Below are 20,949 nucleotides of genomic sequence, written 5' to 3' on the forward strand. Positions count from 1 at the left end.
AACCTGTGTCTTTCCAGTAATAGTGTAATCCTATTTCTTTTGCCATTTGTGGAATTAGTCTTCTGGTTATTTCCTTAATCGAATTTGTTTGGACTTCTCTTCCCAACTTGTTGCTTGTTACATATCTTGTAAAATCTCAATACTGTTCATCAGCTTCTTTAATCAGCTTATCTTTGGTTACCAGTAGTGTTTTTGTCAATGTTTCTCTCCTTAAGTCCATCAATTCTTCTTTCTTCTTCTTCTATACCTTGAAATCTGAAGTAAAGCACCTTTCCATCTATCTTCCCTTTCCTTGTTCCACTCCTTCCATCTCCAACCACATTCAGTTCACTGTCAATATCCACGGTTATCTTACCTCTTTGTTCATTTTTCCCTTGGGTTTTTAGGACTCAAGCCTCCACTTTTTCCATTTGCTGGATATCTTCCATTTTTCCATCAGGTTTTACCACATTAAAATTTATATTTTCAATATTTTTCCCATCTCTTCTCAATTCTCTCTGTTGTTTCTAATAATTTTTGAATTCCAAACATAATCTGTTGTAATGTTATGGTTTCTTTTTGATGTAGTGCCATCCTTCCAATTGCTAAAAACACTGTCACTAGTTTAAAAACTAATCTTTGTTTTCACTTCTTTCCAGCTACCAACAAGCATCCAGAGAGCACCTGCGTAAACAACCCATGCTCTTCTCTATAAACAAGCTGAAGCCTTTGAATTTCAAGGTCAAAATGATCAAAGGGAAAAAAGAAAAAGAAATGTTTCCAGGTCTCAACCTCCAAGTGGCAGTGTAACTTCTTTTCCCTCTAAGAATTACTACCCTCTTTATATTCCTTTTATATATTCTTTATGTTTCAGGTTAGAAGAGAAAAAATTCTTAAATGAAACAAAAAAAAATCCATCCCAACCAGTATTGTAGAAATAAAGGAAAAGATTTAACCCATAGGTAAAAAAAGAAATAGAAGAAGAAAATCCAATACTTTCACTTTAAAAAGTAAAAAAAATTCAAAAAACTTCCATCGATAGAAAAAAATAAAAAGATAACACACTGTTCAATAATACTTAGATTCACTGCTTATTTTCTTTTCTTTACCAGTTTAATTTAACTTCAATCTTTTTTGGGCAGTCTTTTATTAAAATAAATTTTCCTCACCAGATGGACACACTTTCTCTTTCCCCTTTCCTCCCATTGCGGAGCTGTCCCGACTTCAGCAACTTGAGACTGTGCTTTTTGTCGCCAGCAAGAAGAGATTCTATTGGATCAATCAGGGACTTTGTGATGTCCCTGTGATCAGCAAGACATACTCTTCCCTGTCACCATCTCTTCGGGATGGTTTAGGTCCGAATGGACCATCTAGCGGCAAAAGTGTTGGCTGCGATCTCGGAGCTCTGAGGTCGCACATCATTCTTTTGTGACATCAGCTCCTTTCTCCTAAAAATTGGTTTTGAAAGTTGCTGTGAAAGGCTCAGTTTTTAGTCTTCCATTCCAAAATGATATTATTTATTTGTGGTCCAAACTCCTTAAAATGATAATCATATCCATAGCTCATATTTAAAAAATAAAGCAAAATATGACTTCAATTAAGTTGTAAAACTCTTTGCCTTCATAGCTATTTATTAACACCTTTGAAGATGCTGCATTGCCCTTGGATGACCTTGGCTGATATTGAAAAAATAGGTAGAAAAACTAAGAAGGGTCAGATCTAACTAGTAGATCAGTGTTTTCAAACACTGGTAACTACAAGATATGTGGACTTCATGATGTGTTTTGCAATGCAGGTCTTAGCAGTCCTTTACTATTCACCCTTTGCTTAAGGTTGATGGTAATAGAAGCCCAAATCCTACATGGGAGGTGAACAAAGCTACAGTTTAAACTACAAACCCAGCTGTGAAATTGTGCTTTCCATTCAAGTTGAAATACATTCCTTCTCTGATGGAGATAGGAATGAAGTTGGTTGAAAGTTACTTTTTTGAAAATTCTACTTTTCTAACTTATTCAAACTTCTATGACAAAAGGACAGTCAGTTTTTATTTGAGGGAGAAAAGGACTGAATGGGAAAGTGGATTGCAGATACTAATACAACTCCTATTGTGCATCTGTTTATACCCTTCAATTAGTCCAAACAGTATATTAGAGCAGAATAATTTTTGTATTATGGTACTTCAAATCCATGATCTTAAAAAAAAAGTGTTAAAAGATCTTGAACCCATGACTATTGTGGAATTAAAATTTCAAGGATATTCAGATTACTTTTATTCACAAATTGTGGCGGCTGCAAGAGCCCCCTAATCACATGTTTTGTGACTTCTGATACTGTCAATGGGTAACAGGCAGAAAGTCAGAAGTCTCTCCCACTCCAAAGGGTGGTATTCAGCAGGTTCTGACCAGTTCTGGAGAACCGGTAGCGGAAATTTTGAGTAGTTTGGAGTACCGGTAAATACAACATCTGACTAGCCCTGCCTCCTACTGGTGATTTTACAGTATCCTTCGCCTGCTACGCCTACCAAGCCATGTCCACTAAGCCATGCCCACAGAACTGGTAGTAAAAATTTTTACTAGTTAAGCTAGTTAAACATAAATTTGATAGCATAGCAAATAATACACAGCTAGTTCAAAAATCAAATTCAAAGAGGGTTTTTCAGCAGTTTGATGGTGTCACAGGATTTAATTCTAGGCCTTGTGCTGTTCCACTTTATCCACCTTTATATCTGGATAAAAAAGAAGAAGAAATGCTGTTCAAATTTGCATTATTGAATGATCATTCACAGTTGACTCAAAATTGGGTGGACAAGTAAAGGTTAAGGCATCAAGCTAGAAACTGAGATACCACCTTAGGCACAAAGCCAACTGGGTGACTTAGGCCAATCACTTTCAATCCTAAGAAGCAACCAATAGAAAGCAAGAAAAGAAAAACATGAACAAAACATCAAAAATAATGTTCTGTACTGTACAAGAGAGAAAGTCATGGAATAATGAATTAAACAGACTCAGAATTCTAGCTCTGCCTTAGGCAGAGCCTTAGGCATGAAAGTTGGGAGTGTCACCTTGGATTATAGCCAGTCTGTCAGGCCTGCAGTTATATTCCTTTTAGGATCTTTGGCCTGCCACACACACTATTATTTTACTATGCTGTTACAATAGTGGGGTAACTGGGAGGGGGAATAGTAAAGAGTAGAATTGAAGAATGTGTTGTTGTCGTAATAAAACATTCATTTCCAGAAGCCCAAGGTCATCTTTGTCTCTCTCTGCACCTGACCGGAACTAGATGGGTGGAAATGCCAGCATGACAGAGGAACATTGGACCATGTGATGGATTTGTGGGTATGGGGGTAAGGTTTTGAATTTTCAACTGGGTGGAAACCCGAAAGCTTTCAGATTCGGGTTTCCACAGTTTGTACCAACATGTCTCTCTTATTAAATTGGAAGTTTGATGAAAGCTATACTTTGAACTCTGATTTAATTCTGGATGATATTTGGAATGCTGACACAGTCTCTCCCAGCTACCTATCACACACAATTGTATTGAAAAAAATAGGAAGTGGAAGAAACGTAGTTATAAGTTACTTATAAAAATAATGAAGTTGAAATAGAAATAAATAAATGAACAAACTTCTGATTGAACGTTAGTTAAACTTTTCCTAACAGAAAGAACAGATTGATGATGAAAATTATTTTCCAGAGAGGTGGTGGGGTTCCTTTGCACTAAATATACTGATAATCAAAGAGAGATAGACAGAGGTGTTTCGATTTCAGTTTGGGTGGGGGTGTCTGAAGGGCATGATCCAAAAAGTCAGAATGGTGGATGGATGGGACAATGCAATCAAAGCTTAGCCTATTGTTATGTGTGTTGCACACACAATCCACACGATAAAATGGTTAGAACTTTGATACTACCATCCTGATGACTTTTTAAATAACATTCTTCAAATATCCCTGAATTGCCAACAGTAGCTAAAAATTCTTATGTCAGAAAAGTCACTGAAAAAATTTATCTACAGTTGGTACTTTTATACCAATATGATATAAAATATAAAGAATTGAAATATGTCATGTGGAATAGATGATTGTCAAAATTAAATAATAGTTTTTTTTCTTTTTGTGGGAGAAAATGGACACTATATTATAGTGTTAATCTAAGAATTGAACATGTTTCTTATATCCTTGCAAGAAGTAGTCATTCTTGCATATATGTTAATTTTCCTTTCTTTTTCTTCATATGTTTCTGCACCTCTATTTTTATCTTTTTTTTTCCTCTTCATCTTTCCTTCTGAGTGTGAATTTATGTTATTTTTAAGTGTACATTTTATAAAATTTAATAAAATTAATATGAAATGGGATACCCCTGAATTTCAGCCTTAAGCATAGGCTGGGCTTCATCTAAATAACTCCCTTAACATAACTCTATGATTATGCAGCAACTTAAAAAATCAAATTCTACATTCAGTTTCAACTTTTTAAATCCTTAATTATTTGGTTTTGGTTATATTAAGGCCTCCTTTCCTTTACTAATTGTTTTTATATTACAGCATATGCTTATGTTTTATAAGGTATGTAAAGAGGCCTATATCTTTTATGTAAAAGATACATTACAGAATATATAAAAAGATGTCTTTGACACTCCTTAGACTTCTTGGTCTGCAATAAGTAAACATAAAATTATTTCTTTTTTTTTAATATACCATATGTTTTATTTGTAGTTTTCCTTTAACAGCCATACATATTTTGTGGATAATGTATTGACTGGGTCAATATACTTTTTACACAATGCTAACATTAATAATACAATTAAATATACATAATCCTAATCTTCCAACTTCTAACCTTAACATGTACATTATAATTATAATAAATTCTTTTATAAATAAAATTATTTCTGTCTGTTTTGCCTCCATCTTTTTTGTTCCTCTCTGTATTTCAAACAATAAATTAATAATTATAAGTTATAAATAGAATATTTGATGTCCAAACCAAACTGTTTCACCTAGCAGTTTAAAATATATTTTTGGAAGCTGTTTTCAATAACATCTGTTAATGTGCCATATTTTTAGGTCATAGTGATAAAATGGTATGGAAAAATATATGTGGAAAACATGTTTCCTGAAAAAAATAGTGCTCAGAACATGAGTTGAGTGCAAACCTAATCATAGTTTTTACTCCAAAGTGCTGAAGATGAGTGGGATGGTTGATGAACAACAGGGACACAAGAACAGTCAAGTGGGCTGGCTTAATTATTGCTAATTTCACGGCATTTTCACAGTGTCTTTTTATAGCTTTGCTTGGGGAGATGGAATTTCACTGCAGCAAATGGACTCTGACCTAAGCCACAAAACAAAAGCTAAAAAAAAAAACTTCTTAAATAAGAGCAGCTCATTCAGTCACCTATGTGTGAGTTGGGTAACTATATAAATTTGTTAAATAAGTAAATAAACAAAGTACAGCATTTCTAACCATGCAGAACTAAAAATGTTCAACTAGCAATACAAATAAATTAAGCTTCAATACAGAGTTTAATCAAAATAGAAATAGATATCCTGCTCCAAATTCAGAATTGGTGTCAAATTGGACCATAGATTCTTGTGGGAGAGTATGGGGTTATTGCAAGAAGTCTATGCCCACCAACTAATCTATATCTCCCTCACTTCAAATAGAGGGAACATTCTTAATAGGGCTTAATAGGGCTCTCAAGATGTTCTCACCAGCTGGGCAAATGATGCCTGATGCAATCTGATACTAAACTGTATAGAACTTAACAGATCATCACCAGGTTTGGGCCTGGAAACTCACCCAATCAAAGGTCGTCCCCTATAGTATCATGTGTATCAATAGGAGGCTGTCAATCCAGATGTGTGATCTTCACAAAATGAAGACAGTTATAGTATAGTGATATAAATAAAATGGACAGTAGTCTTCAAAGTCTATAACCAATTTCAAGCGGCTCCTTTTTATGAGAAAAAGGAAGGCTGGAAGATTTGGAGAAATATAGTGATAGAAGAGTTGCTTAGCCATTCTGCTTCTGACCATTTTGATTTTGGTTTTGTGTGGGTTAGTTTCTTTGAGGTTTCCTTCCTTCCTTCCTTCCTTCCTTCTTTCTTTTTCTTTCTTTCTGAAAAATGATCATTTAAATGGTGAGATTTTACCAACCAGGCTTAGTTGTTATAGAACACTATAAGAAAGAGATTCAAAGTAGGTTTTGATATGATAGATATATTGTTAAAGAGGGTGAGGGACTAAAAGTAGATTGAAAAAACACCACCCTCTTCTAATCCTTAGGGGTGTTGAAGAAAATTCTTTAGTTTGCATACAGTGTCTGGGGAGGGACATAGGTGCACCCCTTTCCAGATAAGCAAGTGACAATAGACAATGCCCAGCTAGATGAAGGAATAGTCTGGTTTTACACACTTTGTATGAATTCTGTGGCTCAATTTAGATCTTTTAATGACTATAGTTTACTGTGTGAATTTCACAAGTCAGCCAGACAAGAATTACCAGGGCTCCATGGACAGCCAGGCCTGGGAGCACAATTAGATCTTCAGAGATATAAATAACATTTGAAAGGTGAAAGCCGTGTGTACCTTGGGGTAATATTGCAGAGGATGACACTATGACAGAGAAGATATACTTCTTTGGTTCTTATAAATGACAATCTTTAACTGATGACACTCTGAGCGCACCACCTCCTCTGTTTGATCATATCTGAAAGGCAGAAATTATTAGATACAACAATTCCTTCAAAAACCCAGACCCTGTCCCATGAAGGACTTTATAAGGTGACAACCAACAACATAAATTGCAATTGAAAGCCAACTGGTAACAGTACAGCTCGTCAAGCAAAGTTTACATGATGGGCGTGAAATGCCAACTACAGCTTGCACTGATGCAATTGGAATGATTGTGGCTTCTATATGGTTTTTAATGACAATCCATGTAGAGTGTCTTATCAGTGTGCGAATGACCAGCTAAATAGACCTCTTTGTTGGTCAGTTAAACAATGGAATTGGTGAATTAGATGAACCTGTGGGCAAATGTCCTCCTGCCTATAGCTTTCTGTCACACTTCAGCAGTTTCTGAAAATCAAGGAGGATCCTCTTGAATGGGGAAATGCAATCCCAAAGAGCCAAGGTGGCGCAGTGGTTAAATGCAGCACTGCAGGCTACTGCTAGATCAGCAGGTCAGCGGTTCAAATCCCACCGGCTCAGGGTTGACTCAGCCTTCCATCCTTCCGAGGTGGGTAAAATGAGGACCCAGATTGTTGGGGGCAATATGCTGACTCTCTGTAAACCGCTTAGAGAGGCCTGAAAGGCCTATGAAGCGGTATATAAGTCTACTGCTATTTCCAGGTCAACAATTTAAAACCACCCCAAATTTAGAAATCCAAAACAGTTCCAGTCCTGCTCAATGTAATCAGAATTAAGCCTGAGACTTTTCCTTCCTATTCAGACCTAAACAGTTTGCAGACAATGGAGCAGGACATTTTCACCTTCGCAGTCAGGAATGAGATATACAATTACATATCACCAGCATATTGATGATTCCAAATGGATAGATGATTTCTCTCAATTCCTTTCATTGTTGCAATAGTGGAATACCAAAATTAGGATGGGAGAGCTTCTTAGGATTAAATTACTATAATACTTTGAAATTGTAGAATATTTAGAGTTATACGTGAAATTTTTGTTGGCATGTTTACCAAGTATCATATCTTACACTGTAATGTTACACTGCAAATTACAAAAAACATCAACAACATAACTTGAAAGTAGACCTTACATCTTACATCAAATCCTTTATTTCCTTTTCAGAAATATTCACCTATAGTCAGAAAAACAGAAGCAGATATGTTTTCTCCGTGGCATTTCCATCTGGATATGCCATTAGGAATAAGATTGTAAGTGCTAGAATCTAAGAGATTCAATTTGATACTCTTAACAAGAAGAGGGCAGAGGGACCTTACAACATATTTCTGCTACTAACACAGCGGGGAGGAAAACAAAGAAGCTAAGAGAGAGTGAAAGCTAATCCACACTGAAACCTATTCCTCTTCAAATAACACTTATTAACAAAGGATTAGGCTGTCCACTAACCAGAACTGAAGAGTTGAATTTGTACTTCTGGCAGCATTATCAACCCGCTCTGATGTCTCACTGAAAGACATTATTGAATAACATCTCGAGAAAATATCATATTTGTGCACATGCTTTACCTGAAAATGAGATTCACAGAACAGCCTGTCCTGTTAATTATGATGATGCTTATGTCAAGAATGGAGGCAGTTTCTTTATCTACCTCCTTTCTTCCTCTTTCCCCCTTTCAAGAAAACAACATAATAGAGCAATAATGCAACAGCTGGAAAGAAGAAGTCATTTATGAACAAGAAATACTGGCTGCTTAGAAAAAAAATTGAAAGTTAATTTTTTCAGCTATATGATTATTTCTTACCAAATTTTTCTTCTCACTCCATACTAAAACAACAGCCATCAAATAAATAATAGAAGTAGAACAAAGGACAAAGCAAAATTAATAAGGAGAATTTGGTTAAGTTTTAGAGGCTATACATAGACAGAAGTTGGTAGAAGAAACATTACAACTTGGGCTAATCATTAATTTAAAACTAGCAAGGACATAAAAGGACAAAGAGGAGAAATAAAGTACCTATTTTCAGCGTGGGAGGAAGGTAATAGGGAATTGTTCCAACACCGGAACCAATGTTCCATAGTAATAGTCAATGTATTATTGCTAGTTCAGAATGGATTTAATGAATATATAGCAGTAAAGAGCTCCCCCCCTTCCCTCGTGGAATACAGTGATCTAGCAGAGAAGAAGACAAATAAAAAAGCATTATAAGCTTTTATTGTTTTTTGTTTTGTTTTTTTGCATTCCCTAGAGCTCCCTTATACCACATACTGAAATCCAATATTTTACAGGCAAAAATCAGTGGGACAGTTTTTGACTATTTTTAGATGGTATCCTACTACAATTTGACCCTGTGACACTATTTCCTGAAATGGGAGAGGGGAATCCAACCTCACCCTATCCTTCAGTCTTTGGAAAACACCATTCCCGTGAGTTACTAATCTACTATTCCAGGTCTATGCAAAAAAATAATAATTTAGCCACTCCCCATGATGATTTCTGGGTTCTGAAACTTTATTTGGTATAGATTAAGTGCTGCATGCTAGTATCCACTCAGCATATGGACCAGTTAATTAATTCAACTTTCCCCACTGATGGTCTTATTATGTGGTTTTCAAGTCTCATAAATCTTTTGAATTAATCAATTCGCATTATTCACAGTCAATTCTGCCTGGTATATAGTCCAAAAGAACTGAAAGGTACCAGAAAGATTTCATCTTTCTTTCCTTCTTTCCTTCCTTCCTTCTTTCTTTCTTTCTTTCTTTCTTTCTTTCTTTCTTTCTTTCTTTCTTTCTTTCTTTCTTTCTTCCTTCCTTCCTTTCTTTTTCTTTCATTCATTCATTCATTCATACACACACACAGTATATATTACAGGAACACAAGACTGTGTAGCTAGTGTTTCTTTCTCCCACTTCGTGTTTTTGATGTTTTCTGGTGTTATTTCCAAAACAGAACAACAATTTCAATAATCAGATAATTCAACAATCATCTTTCACAAGTCATTGTGAAAACAACTTCAGCAAATAGCTAGATTTCTGGCACTTTGTCACTTTCTCCCTAGGAAGAACATTGGCATAATCAACACTGAAATGATTTATAATGGTAAAAATATACACCATACATACAGTTCTCATGATAAATGTTCCTTTAAAAAAAACTGAACTAAATATGCTAAACATTTTGGGATTCCTTCTAAAACTGAAAATTCCTGACTGGTCTTTGAGATATATAGAATCCATCTGGGAATTATGGTGTGAACTGGTAGAGTTTATTACTGTACTTCAATTATGAATAATTTCTTCTGTTGGACTTGGCTTATTTTGGATCTCCCCAAGCTACACACCTGCTTATTGATGCTACACGTTTTCTGCATTTATTTTTTACTTTTCATTGCCATTTCTTCATACCATTTATCATCTCTTTGTCCCTCTTTTGTACTAAGTAAGGTGAATACTTTCTGAAATTCCATGTAGCTGATTCATGAAAGCTTTGCTGTCGTGATAAATGGCTTGCCTTCAGAAGTTGCGAGTGCTCCATCACTGGAGATATTTAATAAGAGATTTGATAGCCATTTGTCCAGTCTTCTGCTTGACCAGGGGGTTGCACTATATAAGCCTTCCAATGTCCCTTCCAACTCTGATATTCTGTTATTCTTTAACACTCTAAAACATACTGAAGTGCCTTCATGATGAAGTAGTATTTTGTCAAATGTTTTGTATTAGACAAACACTTCACAGAAACAATTTTCATCATATATATTTTTTAAAAATTAATACTCATGATTCCATAATTTCCAATATGGCCAAAGGACATGAATGCAAAATGTTTGCAGTAGTAATATATAACCTAAATCTCTAGAAATGTATCTGTGTCCAAACTGTAGTTTAACTTGATGGAAGAAAAATTACTTAAACATAGGTAGATAATATAAATCATATAATATGCATCATTTAAATATGTTTTAAATGAAACCAAATTCAGCTGTCCCTGACTATTGGGGAGCAATGTTACTTCTTCACACACATCTTTAATGCAAAGTACTTCCCCACTGCAGAAAACTTTGCACAGGATTTATGACTTTACTAACCTGATGTTATGAAGCTTAGTTAAGTCATATCTGAATCAGATATGACACTGACCATACAGAAGAATATTGTTCATCCTGATCTGTCTTCACTAATAATTTGCCACTGTTCTAGAGACATACCTGATCTCTTCTGTCAGGGATCAATAGTTCCATCCGTCCCTGATCAATTGACTTTCCTTTAACCTTGCCAAGCATTTTTTTTCTTTTAGTTTGCATCACATGCCTGAATTATATGAGTTCTGCTTGCTAATGATCACCTCAAGGGAACAGTCAATCTTTATTTCTTCCAGTACCAACTGCTTGATAGTGTTTGAAGTCTATAATGTAACTGTTGCCAAAACTATAATTCAAAGAATTTTCTTCTTTGCCTCATTTTTTTTCCCTAAGGGAGCAGCTTTCACTGGCATATATTACTGCTGGAAAAACCATTTCTTTTATCTGTTGCAATCTCTGCCTTAATTGGTTTATACTAGATTTTCCTTAAATAAAATATTTAAGTTATTTTCTATCATAGTGTCCTGGTACATATTGACCACAACATTTAAAATGCTACAAATGGATTCAAATGTACTTTCTAAAGGATTATGATCGATCTCATTTCACCTTTAACAGGACATAATTATATTCACTATTTTCACTGTACATTGTAGTTTAGAAGATCATTATGTGACCATTTTGAAGACCATTTTATTCTTTTTCTTTCCTCCCTCCCTCCCGCTTTTCTGCTTCATTGTCGAGATTGACTCCCAGTTTATTTTTTTTATATAAGAAATCTATTACTTCAGAGGATACAAAACAAAACAATTTGAGTTTTTGATTGAAACCCTGTACAGGAGAAGGATTTCCCTCTTTCACCTCAGACTCCTTTCACAGCAGGAAAAATATATATTTTTTGAATTGCCAAATGGAAGCTTTTACATAAGAAAAGGCTAGAAAATTTCATAGCAACATAGAAACAATCTAAAGAAATTGGGTATTTGTGCATTTAGTCCTTTTTCTAGTTAGACAATATAGAACCTTGCTTAAATATTTTTCTATGAGAGTTATTTTGCAGAAATTTACCAAATAACAAGCAGTTCTAAACAAGCTGTTAAGTTATAAGTAAGATTGGGCGTGGTTGATTTATTTCTAAACCTAAGCAAAAATTATATTTCCAAATTCTCCATTGAGTATGGGGCCAAAAAAAAGAGATTATTTTTGCAGGTTTTCTCCAGAAAAATAGGAACTTCTCCAGCAATTTCCACAACATATTTTCTCTCCTGTAATTTAATGAGAAATTATTTTAAAATGCAGGACCATTTTATTTGCTATCACTAGTTCATTAGTAAGACTTTAGTAACAATGTTTTGTTAATAAAGTTTGCAACTTTGTCATAAAGACAAAAGAAAAAAAATACATTAAGAAATGCAGATATAAATGCAGATAAATAAATAAATTTACCAAAACATTCAAAGTATTTAGTCAGAGCTCATCTTCTAGTCAAGTATCATGTACTTTATTGCATAAGTCATCCATGATCTTTTCACCAAATTTTTGAAACACTGTAAAAGATACAAAAAAATAAACAAAATATCAAGACATTTCAATTAGATTACATTGCATGAGATTTTAAATTATTTTATTAGGGGAATGACAGCCATTGCTTGTTATTACACTGTCAAATTTTCATTTAAATATTGAAAATCTGGGTACAAATCTTTTAAGTTTTCAGTCATGATTATGGTATTAAATTAAATGTCAACCACTATTTTTTGACAGGATCATTTGCTTTTAACAGCAATGAAATGGGTGCTAAATTAGCATCTTATGTTATCAATATTTGCACTTTGAATTTTCTAGGGGTAGATTATGGCCAGATTAAAAAAAATATTCAGTTAATTTTCTTTTTAAAAATGAGAATCACATAATATTTGATTAGAATATTTTTCTCATTTTTAAACATTTCATCATATACAAATAGACTACATGAGAGTAAAGTCAGAAGGGGAAAAAGCCAAGGGAAAACCAAATTAACATATATATTATTTTATTTTTAAGAGCGCAAATAGGAATGGGGACAAGATTAATTATGTCAGTCTTCTTAGAAATAAAAATATGCAAGATTTGAGTATAATAGATAGAATAAAAAGTTCCTTTATTTGATGGAAGAAAAAGTTGCAAATCATAATGATTTTCTAAAATCTGCCCTTTTTTGAAGAACTAATTGTGAATAGAAAAAGAACGTTGGTTCTTACCTGAATGTGTCTGATGTGGAGGGAGGGGTCACGGCAGGGTTTTATCACAGACTGATTGGTCCATTAGACTGAGAGAAAACTTCTTAGCCTTCAGCTATCCCATTGGCTCCCAGTTTCCTCGATGGCGAACAGAGTCCTTGTCTGCAAACAAAACCCACAGAGATCCCAGAAGAGACCTCCCCCGGACCCTAACTCAACTAGCTAGGGTGGGAACGTGACCCCTCCCTCCACATCACCTAAAAGACACGTTCAAGTAAGACCAAAGTTCTATTTCCGGTGATGTAGAGGGAAGGGTCACGGCAGGGACATACCTAAGCTACAATCCCAGGGAGGGAAGGAGAAGGACCCAGGGAGGAGTGACTGCCACCTGTTGAAGGACCCTTCTACTAAAGGACGCCTCAGCCGAGGCATAGATGTCCAGCCGGTAGTGTCATATAAACGGAGTTGGAGGGGCCCACGTGGCCACTCGGCAGATGTCTTCAAATGGACCCCTAGTGGCCCAGGCTGCAGTCATGGTGGTGCTGTGTGTATAGTGGGCAGTGATGCCTGCAGGGGAAGCCTGACCTGATGCTTCATAGGCAGCCATGATGGCCTGTCTCAGCCACTTCCCTATGATGGATGAAAAATCCCTAGATCCCAGGGACCCCGGTCGAAAGGAGACAAACAAAGCCTCTGATCTGCAAATTGTCACAGTCCTTCTTAAGTAAATCCGGAGAGCCCGGCGAACGTCCAGCCTATGCCAGAGCCGTTTGCGTTCATGGGACGGATCCGGGCAAAAATTATGCAGAATAACCTCCTGAGCCCTATGGAACGGGATACTCACCTTCGGGAGGAATGTGGCATCTAGACGGAGGACCACTCTGCCAGGATGGAACTGACAGAGGTCATCCCTAGAAGAGAGGGCACCCAACTCAGATATATGCCTGGCTGAGGTGACAGCTACCAGGAACACCACCTTAAGGGTGACTAGGCACATATGAACCATCCTGAGTGGTTCGAACGGTTCCCCTGTCAATGCTCTGAGGACCAGCGGGAGATCCCAGGTAGGGAATCTATGGAATGGGGGTGGACAAAGGTTTGCAGCCCCTTTTAGAAAGCGTTTAGTGAGGGGAGCATGTGTGAGGGTATAAGAGTCCTCCCCCTCCAAAACCGTGCCTAAGGCTGCCACCTGTCTGCGCAAAGTGTTTTGGGACAGACCGTTCTCGAAACCCTTTTGCAGGAATTCCAAGACTATGGAGATTGAGGCCCTGGAGGGATCAAGGTCATGGCTAGAACACAAATGTCTTCCAAGTGGAGTTGTATATTCTGGTAGTGGAAGGCCGCCTAGATGCTTCGATGGTGGCAATGACCCCCTTGGACAGATTAACACTCCTCAGGAGTTGCTGCTCAAGTGCCAGGCGGTCAAGTGGAGCCACTGGGGCTCCGGGTGCACCAGGACCCCCTGACACAAAGCGATTTCCTCCCGAGGTATCCTTCAGGGTGGGGAGACCAACAGTTGGATTAGGTCCACAAACCATGGATTCCTGGGCCAGTAGGGGGCAAGTAGGATGACCTGAGCCCGTTCTCTGACTCTTCCTGACCATCCCGGGAATGAGGGAGATGGGAGGGAATGCATAAAGTAGGCCCGCTGGCCAGTGGCTCCTGACAGCATCCGTGCCCTCCGCCTCTCGGGACCAGAACCGGGAGAAGAAGCGCGGTAGTTGGGCGTTTCTGGGTGTGGCAAATAAATTCACCACTGGCATGCCAAACCTCTGGCAGACCTTCTGGAATAGTTCTGGAATGAGCTGCCACTCTCCATTGTCCAGGGTCACTTGGCTCAGCCAGTCTGCTTGGTGATTCATCTCCCTGGAGATGTGCTCTGCAACTATGGAGGCTAGGTGTCGCTCAGCCCACATCCCCAGCCATAGGGCCTCCTGCCACAAGGCCCGGGAATGTGTCCCCCCTTGTCGATTTACGTGTGCCTTTGTGGCCACGTTGTCCGTGAGAAGTAGGATGTGTTGGCCCTGAAGTTGATGCTGGAAGTGTCAGAGTGCTAGCCGGTTTATATTGTGGAGAAGATCCGTGGCAGACCACTGACCCTGGGCTATGTTGGTGTCCATTACGGCCACCCAGCCGAAGAGGCTCGCATCCTTTGTTATGGTTACCCTGTCCGGCTCCCAGAACAAGCCCCCCCATTGTACCACTGGGGATAGCCACCACAGGAGGGACGAGCGGACTTCTGGTGTCAGGCGCAAAGTTCAGTTAGAATTGCTCAGGTGCCTCTTTTGGAAGGGGATCAAGGCCCACTGGAGTGGACGTAGGTGCAGCCTGGCCCAAGGAACAATCCCTATGCAGGATACCATCTTGCCAAGTAGCTGAGACAAGATCAGGATGGAAACGGACCGCCTTCTGCGGACTGAAGCTACTAGTTGGCGAAGACTGGCTAGGTGTTCCAGGGAGAGCTGCACTATCCCTGATTCTGCATTTATGATCGTCCCTAGATGAAGGATCTGTGTGGACGGGGACAGATGACTTTTCGGGAAAATTACAGAGAACCCTAGGGACTGGAGGCATTGGATGGTGAGCCGGAGACTGCGTATTGCCTGATGGAGGGAACCTGCTTGAACCAACACGTCGTCTAGGTAGCATTGAAGTCTCACTGGTTTCGAGCGGAGGTGAGCCACCAATGCTGCCAGGACCTTCATGAAGGTGCGTGGGGCCGAGGCCAGACTGAATGAGAGTGCACGGTATTGGAAGTGGCATTCTCCGTGGGAGAACCACAGGTATTTCCGGTGTGTCTGTAGCATCGGAATATGTAAGTAGGCCTCCGTCAGATCCACGGAGGCCAGGAAATCCCCCCGGCGGATGCCCTGGAGGATGGTCTTTAGAGATGACATTTTGAACCGTCTGTAAACCAGATACTGGTTCAGACGTTTGAGGTCCAGGATAGCCCTCCACCACCCCCCGAGCTCTTGAGGACCACGAACAGGTGCGAATAGTGACCTTGTCCACGTTCCCAAGAGGAAACCTCTTCCACCACCCTGATCTCTAGCAGGTGGGCTACGGCAAGATCCATCAGGTGGCGGCGCTCTGGGTTCCTGGATGGAGTGAAGTTCCGAAAGAGATTCGGAGAAGTGGAGAGGAATTCCAGCTTCAGGCCGTGGCGAACTGTGGCTCTGACCCAGGCATCTGTGGTGATCCTGTCTCACTGATCTGCATATGGAGCGAAGTGGCCACCTATGGGTTGACTTGGTTTCGAGTCATTTCCCTCTGCGGAAGGGACAATCGCCCCCCCCCCCTGCGAAAGGGCCACTTAGATTGTGGCTGGTACCTGTTGTGGTCCTGATATGTGGATCGCTGGAACTGCCTGTCCTGTCTGAAGGTCTGGAATCTGGCCTGATTATTATGGTTTGGGTCCCTAAATGATGGTCTGTGGTAGGGGTGGGGATGGGATTCTGACTTCTTAGCCGTGGAAGGTAGCACCTTCTTCTCCTTATTCTCTACCAAAATCAGGGCCTTCCCGAAGAGGCTCGGGCCCATATACGGTGCGGCGGCCAGGTTCCATTTGGACTTATTGTCCATCTGCCAACTTCTCAGCCAGAGCAGGTGGCGAGAAGTGACAGATGTGGCTAGGGCGCTAGAGGAAAACTTGACTGCATCTAAGGTGGCGTTGGCAAAGTATTATGAGGCCGCCATAATTTTGGTGATGTCCTGATGGAATTCCTCGTCTTCTATTGGGATACGGAGTTGGCACAGCCACATCACCGTATTACGGTTAAAGTACGATGCTGCGGCTGCGGCCCTAATTGCCCAGGCCATGGCCTTAAAATTTTTCCTGATGGTAAGCTCTGCCTGTTTATCTTCGGGTTTCATCTTGTCCAGCGCGTCCCCTGATATGACTGGGGAAGACGAGACAAGGGCCACAATCGGAGTGTTGATTGCGGGCAACTGCAGGGCCTGAGCGAATGCCTTCTCCAGATTATAGACGCGATGATCATTGCTGCCTGGTGTGGAGAAGTTAGCAGGGTGAGATCAAGGCCCTTTGAGCACCTCCAGAAAAAACGGAGGAGCCGGAATCTCCTCTTTATTGACATCAGTGTTGAAGAACATTGCCATGTCAGGATCCCTAGGAGGAGGAACAGTGGGATCCCCAGTCCCTATTTTAGTGGTCTTGCGTGCCTTGTGAAGCAAGGTCTTGAAGGCTGCGGGTGGAAGAAGGTTAGAAGAGGATGGGGAATCCAGAGCGGAGTCCTCATCTTTGGAAAACCCCATATCACTTTGGTTTCCATCACCCCGCGTGGAACCCTCACTAACTAGGGAAGGAGAGACGTCCCTGGACCGAGTCCTTGAGGAATAATGAGACTTGGTATGGTAAGAAGGTTTGTCCCTCTGCGCAATGCCACGAGATATGGCAGTTGAGATCAACCTCTTGATACTCTCTGGGAGGCGTTCTAGATCCTCCATGTCCTGATAGGGATCTGGATCATGTTGATGAGACCCAGGACGGACGCCTCTAGAGGAACCCCCAAGGGGTTTTCAGGTTTCTGCACCTGAGGTAGGGGGGACCCTGGCAGGGAGTAAGGGGAACCCTCCCTCCTAGAACTGATGTAGGATCTGGAGGGGGAAGCTGATGGGGAGGAAGGACTGAAGCGACCCCGAGGAGAAGGTGAATGTCGTGGATCTGGCCCTACTGGGGACCTAGACCTGGATCGGGGCCTGCTGGATTAGTCCTGTTTCTCTGCCCTAGCAATTGTCTTCTCCAAGGCCTTTTGCCTTCTAAGCTCATCCTTTTCAACCGCTCTGGATGCTCTTGTGCTAGCCAGTGGCTTAGGTGCAGTAGACCGGGATCTGGGTTGGTCTGGTACAGTAGACCGTGACCTGGGTTGGTCTGGGAGGCTCTCCATGCCCACGGGGGTTAGGGTAGCCTCCACTGGCAGAAAGTCAGCCCTGGCCACCATTTTGTGGCACTCATGCGTCTCCAGCCGTTTCTTCTTTAAGATGGTCTGGTACAGTAGACCGGGACCTTTCTGCAAGCTGGCTTAGGTGCAGTAGACTGGGACCTGGGTTGGTGTGGTATAGTAGACCAGGATCTGTGAGACGCAGGCAACCATTAGGGCTAGGCCACATGTCAATTCCAAAATGGCCGCCAGAGCTCCGTCGGAGTTTTTAAAATGCTCTGCTTCACCGCCGCTTGAAAGAGCTAGTTGCTGGTGGCTCACTACAGCCTCCGAAAAGTTTCTGAGGAGTCAGAGGGGGCCTGCGACGAAGAAGCGGCTGGAAATTCTCTGTTAGGCTCGGCTGGGTTGCTGGTAAGCGCGAGGAGGGCGCATCAGCGCGCACGATGCACTCGGTTCCCCCTCGCCTCTTTTGCGCCAAAAGCCTCCAAATCGAGCCGCCCGTGCTGTGGGCTCTTCCGCGGCTGCGAATGGCCCCCAGCACCCCCGACAATGGCCCTGGGGATCAGCACAGGGAGCCTGGCCCACGGAAGGAAAGAGGAGCTGCCCTACGGGCCTTCCCCACCATTTTAGGGCAGCAAGGACTGTCCTATCTGGGCGCAGCTGAATTTACTCAATTTAAGTAATTTAGACAATTTAGAATAGCCAATAACACGAATTAAAGCAAGGAATTGTAGAAATCTCACTAGTAAAAACATTTCCTACCTAGGGAGCCAAATCAACAGCCCTAGGACCAGAAAGACTGAGAGGAAGCTGGGAGCCAATGGGATAGCTGAAGGCTAAGAAGTTTTCTCTCAGTCTAATGGACCAATCAGGCTGTGATAAAACCCTGCCGTGACCCCTCCCTCTACATCACCAGAAAAACAAAGGCTTTCTTCATTAAGTACTTTATTCTATATCAGTGATGGCTAATCTTTTTGTTGTCGCAGGCCTAAAGTGTGCACACCCATAATGCAATCTGCGTGTGAACCTCCCCATGCGCCCCACACCCCACATGTTCATGTGATTCCCCATACTCCCCTTGCCCCCATGCATGCGTGCATGACCCCTGCAATCCCACAGCCCCCCACACATGCACATGCCCCCATGAATGCCCACACATCTCCTGCATGCCCCCTGCCCCCCATTCATTCACAGTAGAGTCTCTAAAACCAGCTGGCCAGTGGAAAATGCGCACACATACAGGGCTGGGAATTTTAATCAAGCATTCTAAAGTGTGTTCTCCCTAAGTTTGTGCAGTATGTGCAGTGTACCACCAGAGGTAAGAATACTTTAGACCATATATACTCAAATGTAAGACAGGCATATAGAGCAATTCCCCTCTCCCATCTGGGTATGTCTGACCACATCTAGCTGCTATTGTGCCCAAAGTATATCCCTCTTGGAAAAAGGATACGACCAGTCTTGAAAACTGTCACAATCTGGCCGGAGGGAGTACTCTGCCAGTTGTAGGACTGCTTTGAGACTACCGAGTGGAGTATATTTGAACATTTGGAGCTGCAAGAATTCACTGACACTGTACTCTCATACATTAAAACATGCATAAACAATGTAACAGTGAATAAGCGCATCAAAGTTTATAGTAATCGTAAACCCTGGATGTCAGCAGAGGTACAATCACTTCTGAGAGCCCGAAACTCCACCTTCAAGGAAGGAAATGAAGACAAATACAATGAAGCCAGGGCAAACTTGAAATTAAGGTGGCTAAACAGAAATACAAACAAATGGTAGAGAAGTATCTGGAAGATAATAACTCAAGACAGATGCGGCAGGGGCTACAACACCTAACCAACTATAAGGGCAATACGAAAAAAATAGCCAATGCTAATGCTTTGCTAGTAGAGGAGCTAAATAGCTTCTTTGCCTGCTTTGAGGTCAAAAGATCAGTCTCTGTGGCTCTAGCCCAACTATGTGTAACCTCCAGCCATTCGCTCTGGATGAATTTCAAGTGAGAGCTCAGCTGAAGGCTGTAAATCCCAAGTTGCAGGTCCAGACGAGGTGTTGGGGAAAGTGGTAAATACGTGTGCTGACCAATTAACAGGGGTCCTTGCAACAATTTTTAACCTCTCCCTTCAACAGGCTAGAGTCCCATCATGCTTGAAAGCAGCCACAATTATCCCAGTTCCGAAGAAAGCATCCATAAAAAGCTTGAATGACTATAGACCCATTGCACTGACGTCTATAGTGATGAAGGGCTGGTCCTACAACATCAGGTCCTGTCTTCCACCAAATTTTGATCAACACCAGTTTGCTTATAGAAGCAACAGGTCAACAGGAGATGCCATCACCACTACTCTACATATTGCACTGAGCCACCTTGAGAAATCTGGGAATTATGTCAGAATGTTTTTTATAGACTATAGCTCGGCCTTTAACATCATCTTACCAGGAATTTTCATTGAAAAGTTGACTGACCTGAATTTCCCTCCCCTTACTTGTGAATGGATCAAATACTTCCTGATGGATCGTCCACAAACAGTAAGGGTTGGGTCCTCTACATCTTCCATGCTGAAGCTCAGCACAGGCTCCCCTCAGGGCTGTGTGCTCAGCCCCTATCTGTATTCACTGTATACATATGACTGCATATCCTCTGATCCATCCAACATCATAATAAAGTTTGCAGATGACACAACAGTGCTGGGTCTCATAACTGAAGGGGATGAATCAGCATACAGGGAAGAAGGCCGGAAGGTATCCGCATGGTGCTCAAGAAACAACTTACATCTAAATACTATAAGACAAAGGAGATGGTGCTAGATTTCCGGAAGCACAGAGAGGAACCTACCTCACTGTATATTGAGGGGGGCTGTGTGGAGAGGGTTTCCTCTTTTAAATCCTTGGGAGTGCTTATTAGTCAAGATCTCACCTGGAAAAACAACACGTCTCTGGTGATTGGAAAGGTCCAACAGAGACTTCATTTCCTTAGAGTCCTGCAAAAAAATCAGGTGGAACAACGGTTGATGACCTCTTTCTATTGGTCCACCATAGAAAGTTTCCTCACATATTGTATTACAGTATGATATGCTGGTTTAATAGCTGTGGACAGGAAGGCACTACAGAGAGTGATC

At 40.8% G+C, this 20,949-nt stretch overlaps 1 long non-coding RNA gene across 4 annotated transcripts; it reads right to left on the minus strand.

Moving 5' to 3' along the window:
* Positions 1-973: 973 nt before the first annotated feature.
* Positions 974-20,706, minus strand: LOC116522092. Of its 4 annotated transcripts, none has more exons than XR_004256929.1 (6): positions 20,667-20,706; positions 11,776-12,254; positions 8,078-8,801; positions 6,569-6,689; positions 5,781-6,099; positions 974-2,704 (listed from the first exon to the last, which is right to left on the minus strand). It is a non-coding gene; the product is annotated as an uncharacterized LOC116522092 (long non-coding RNA). The 4 variants fall into 4 exon arrangements; XR_004256930.1 differs by lacking the exon at positions 20,667-20,706 and having other exon boundaries at positions 11,776-11,972; positions 12,154-18,856; XR_004256931.1 differs by lacking the exon at positions 20,667-20,706 and having other exon boundaries at positions 12,154-18,856.
* Between the last annotated feature and the right edge of the window lie 243 nt (positions 20,707-20,949).

Source organism: Thamnophis elegans, chromosome Z (genome assembly GCF_009769535.1).
Source record: "Thamnophis elegans isolate rThaEle1 chromosome Z, rThaEle1.pri, whole genome shotgun sequence".
NCBI lineage: Eukaryota > Metazoa > Chordata > Lepidosauria > Squamata > Colubridae > Thamnophis > Thamnophis elegans.